The 4,779-nt window shown below is 38.3% G+C and overlaps 1 pseudogene; it reads left to right on the forward strand.

Annotated features, from left to right (window-relative positions):
* The first annotated feature begins 252 nt into the window (after positions 1-252).
* LOC139902423 (MLO-like protein 1) lies at positions 253-4,569 on the forward strand (annotated as a pseudogene).
* Positions 4,570-4,779: the final 210 nt, after the last annotated feature.

Here is a 4,779-nt window from a genome sequence, read left to right on the forward strand (position 1 = left end):
GATGCTTCTCGAAAGGTGTGTGTATATTTCTTGCGGACGAAGGACCAGGTTTTCGATTACTTTAAACAGTTCCATGTCATGGTAGAACGTGAGACAGGAAAGAAGTTAAAGTGTCTTCGATCCGACAACGGCGGTGAATACTCTTCCAGGCAGTTCGATGCCTATTGCAGATCATATGGCATCCGACATGAGAAGACAGTTCCACATACCCCTCAACACAATGGTATAGCAGAAAGAATGAACCGAACAATCATGGAACGTGTTTGGAGCATGCTCGGTATGGCTAAGCTGCCAAATCCATTCTGGGAAGAAGCAGTCAGAGCCGCATGTTACTTGATCAACCGATCTCCATCAGTACCACTGAATTTTGAAGTTCCGAAGAAACTTTGGTCTGGAAAGGATCCATCATACTCTCACTTAAGAGTATTTGGATGTTTGGCGTACGCACATGTATCCAAGGAGTTCAGGCAGAAGCTGGATGCAAGGACCACTCCATGCATATTCATAGGCTATGGAGATGAAGAATTTGAATACAGATTATGGGATCCAAAGGAGAAAAAGGTGATCAGAAGTAGGGACGTGGTGTTCCATGAAAGCCAGACAATAGAAGATATTGAAAAGCCCACAATATCTCAGAAGACAAATGATGCTGCTCAGGTGCCAGAGGCAACAACGGAATCATTAATGAGAAATGAATTTTCAGTGCAAGAAGAAATGCCAGAAGTAGAAGATAATGAGGAAAATGACGGTGCTGAGCAGGGGGAGCCACAACCCCATCTGCCAGACGTTCCAGCACCATCACAAGGTCAAGATGATGGTGGATCTCCTCAGAATGTTCCAGAAGTTCATAGATCTGAACGAGGTCGGATTCCATCGATTAGATATCCAGAATCCGAGTACCTTCTACTTACTGAAGATGGAAAACCAGAGAATTTTCATGAAGCAGTATCTCATAAGGACAAAGAAAAATGGTTGCTCGCAATGTAGGATGAGATGGATTCTCTGCAGAAAAATCAAACATATGAGATTGTAGAACTTCCACACGGGAAGAAGGCACTGAAAAATAAATGGGTGTTTAAGCTGAAAAAGGATAGTAGTGGAAAAGTGGTGAAATACAAAGCATGGCTTGTAGTCAAAGGATTCCAACAGAAAAAAGGGATTGATTTTGACGAGATATTTTCACCAGTAGTCAAGATGACTTCAATTAGAGTCATACTTGGATTGGTCGCAAGTATGAACTTGGAGCTTGAACAGATGGATGTAAAGACAGCTTTTCTTCATGGAGATTTACATGAAGAAATTTACATGGAGCAGCCGGAAGGTTTTGAGGTTTCAGGAGATAACCTCGTATGCAAGCTGAAGAAAAGTTTTTATGGTTTGAAGCAGGCACCTAGGAAGTGGTACAAAAAGTTTGACTCGTGCATGGTGAGTCAAGGGTACAAGAAAACTGCAAAAGATGAGTGTGTCTACATTCAAAAGTTTTCTGGATGAGATTTCGTTGCTCTTCTACTATATGTAGACGATATTTTGATCGTAGGGAAAGATGCAACGAAGATCAACCAGCTGAAGAAGGAACTCTCTAAGTCTTTTGACATGAAAGACTTAGGACAAGCCCAACTGATTTTGGGAATGCATATAACCCGAGACAGGAAGAATAAAAGGTTATGGCTATCTCAGGAGAAGTATATTGAACGAGTGCTTTCATGTTTCAATATGAACAATGCCAAACCTGTTAGCATTCCATTAGCCAACCATTTCAAGTTAAGCAAGAGTTCTTGTCCCTCATCCAAGGAAGAGATCGGGGAGATGTCTTCAGTACCATATTCTTCAGCAGTTGGAAGTTTGATGTATGCGATGGTGTGTACAAGGCCCGATATTGCTCATGCAGTGGGAACGGTGAGTCATTTTCTCTCTAACCCCGGGAAAGAGCATTGGAATGCGGTAAAATGGTTTCTCAGATATCTTAAAGGTACAAAGAATCTATGTCTTTGTTACGGGGGAGCTGATCCAATCTTGGAAGGCTATACAGATGTGGATATGGCCGGAGATCCTGATAGTAGGAAATCTACTTCACGATTCATTTACACTTTTGCAGGAGGAGCGGTTTCATGGCAGTCAAGACTACAGAAGTGTGTTGCATTATCCACAATTGAAGCAGAGTATATTGCTGCCGCAGAAGCTGGAAAAGAAATGTTGTGGTTAAAGCGTTATCTTCAAGAATTTGGAATCAAGCAAAAGGAGTACAGGGTACATTGTGATAGTCAGAGTGCTCTAGATTTGAGCAAGAACTCCATGTACCATTTCCGTACAAAACATATTGATATTCGCTATCATTGGATACGCGAGGTAATTGATCGACAACTGTTGAGACTAGTCAAGATCCATACAAAGGAGAATCCTGCGGATATGTTAACGAAGGTGGTGACTCGAGAAAAGTTGGAGTTATGCAGAGACATAACTAGAATGTTCGTGGATTTGGCTGGAGGGGGAGAATTGATAGTTTTCAGCCATAATCCAGCTTCACCTTCTAGATGCCGTAATCAAGATTTGTTTCTAGATATTCAAAGAAGGCAACCTTGACAACTCATACGGAAGTAGCAAACTTGAACACGATGACGGCCGCCAACTTCCGCCAACTTCCGCCAACCTTCCTCGTTCACACCATTCACCGCCATAGAATTTTAGCTATAAATAGAGGTGCAAACCTCAGTTGTAAATCATCCCAAAATCACTCAGAGAAGTGTAATCACAACCTAGAGAGTGTGTGTGAGTTTGAGAGTTTTTTTTTTTTTTTTTTTTTTTTTGTAAGAGTTTTGTAATACTCTGTAAATCTATTCTTGTAAGTAATAGAGTTATTTTCTCTCAAATTTGTATATCCCAACGTCCAGGCGATCCTCTCTTCCTAACAACAAAAACCTATTAAAGGTAATGGTTGTCTTTGGGCTGAAGCTCGTAACCCATCTAGTATCCAACCCGTTAACACAAAACATAACCAGGCAGTGTTTTTCTCTTGGGTCATTCTAACCCACTCACACAACCGGGCAGGAATTGCTACCTGTGCCTTTATGCTATTCATGACATGGGACAGACTATGTCAGAAAAATAGACCAAATTTAATCTTATTTGTGTGCCAGAACATATGTATAGTAAAAGGTTATCATTTTTTTAACAAACTCTCAATATTATCAGACTTTTTGAAGGCTTCGAATAATTAATGATTCTAGTATCTTGGATTTCATTCAGGTTGGCATACATATTTTTGGATAGCTTTCTTTCCCTTCTTTGTAAGTTGTCTAACTCAAAAATTTCTAGTATCTTGTACTTATAAACACCTTTTACTGTAATCGTAAACACCAGTATATGATTTTTTTAGTTGCTACTTGCTCTGGGAACCAAACTAGAGCACATTATTGTTCAATTGGCTCATGATGTTGCCGAAAAGCATGTAGCCTTAGATGGTGACCCTGTCGTAAAACCTTCGGATGAGCACTTTCAGTTTCATCGACCAAAATCGTTCGTCTACTTGTACATGTTATCCTCTTCCAGAATGCATTCGAGATTTCGTTCTTCTTCTTCTTCTGGATCTTGGTATAATTTATCTCTAAAATGTTTTTACTCAAATTTAAAGATGGAAATTTGAGCGGTTGAGTGGATTGAGTAATGGGTCAAAATAGTGTACATATTTTTTTCTTGTATATAATTACTATTAGCTATATTCTAAAAATGAAAATATAGATTTTTATTGTAGAAGGTTTTAAGTATCACACTTTACTTCATAAAGCAACTGTTAACTGTTTTACCATTTGAACCACTTGACCCATTTGACCCACTTTCTTGACATCCAACTGTTCTGCTTTCCTGTTATCAGATAAGGCAACAAAATTTACTCAATAGCCATATTAGTTGGATTTAGTTGACAACTTTACATGAAGTTAATGCTTTATACCTATTTGACACCAATTGCATTCCATCATTAGGTTCAATTTGGTCCAGATTCGTAAATAATGGGAAAAATGATTTACATTGTTCCAAGACTCATTATTGGGTAAGACCTGATTTATGAGCTAATTATCATTATATTCAACATTTACTATTTATTGTTTGAAGCCCTGTTTAGTTTGGCTATAAAACGTTCTCGAGTCTCGACTTTGGGATTAAAATGTAAGATTTATTTGCTAAGTTCAGGTAACTTAAAAAAAATTATATTAATTGATTTTTTGTAGGATGTTTACTCAAGTTCTGTGCAGCTATAGTAGTCCACCACTTTACGCAGTTGTTACTCAGGTAATTTTTTCCCATTTCCAAATTTATTGAACTTTCAACGTCAATAAATTTTATTTGAGTTGACATTACTGAAAGCCCCATTTTTATTTTTATTTTTGTTTTTTTTGGAATTTATCAGTTGATGTGCAGATGGGAAGTAACTTCAAGAAGCCTATATTTGATGAGCATATACAAGCAGGTCTTATCAGTTCGGCTAAGAAAGCCAAGAAAAAGAAGTCTCTTAACATTAAAACCAGCAGTTCGGATCCACAGTGTAAGGATTATAGGACCCAAACAATAGAGTAATTCCAGAGAATTACCCTTCCACAATCGACAAACGAAAGAACAATAATCAAAGAATTAAAGACGAGAGATTTAACGTGGTTATATGTAATCGAATGTCGATTACTTTAATCCACGGACCAACTAATTCGCAGATACAACTGAGGGTTACAATAGGATGCTTATATAGGCCAAAAACAACAAGGAAACACCTTGGAGAACAAGAAAAACGTC

This window comes from Rutidosis leptorrhynchoides, chromosome 3 (genome assembly GCF_046630445.1).
Source record: "Rutidosis leptorrhynchoides isolate AG116_Rl617_1_P2 chromosome 3, CSIRO_AGI_Rlap_v1, whole genome shotgun sequence".
NCBI lineage: Eukaryota > Viridiplantae > Streptophyta > Magnoliopsida > Asterales > Asteraceae > Rutidosis > Rutidosis leptorrhynchoides.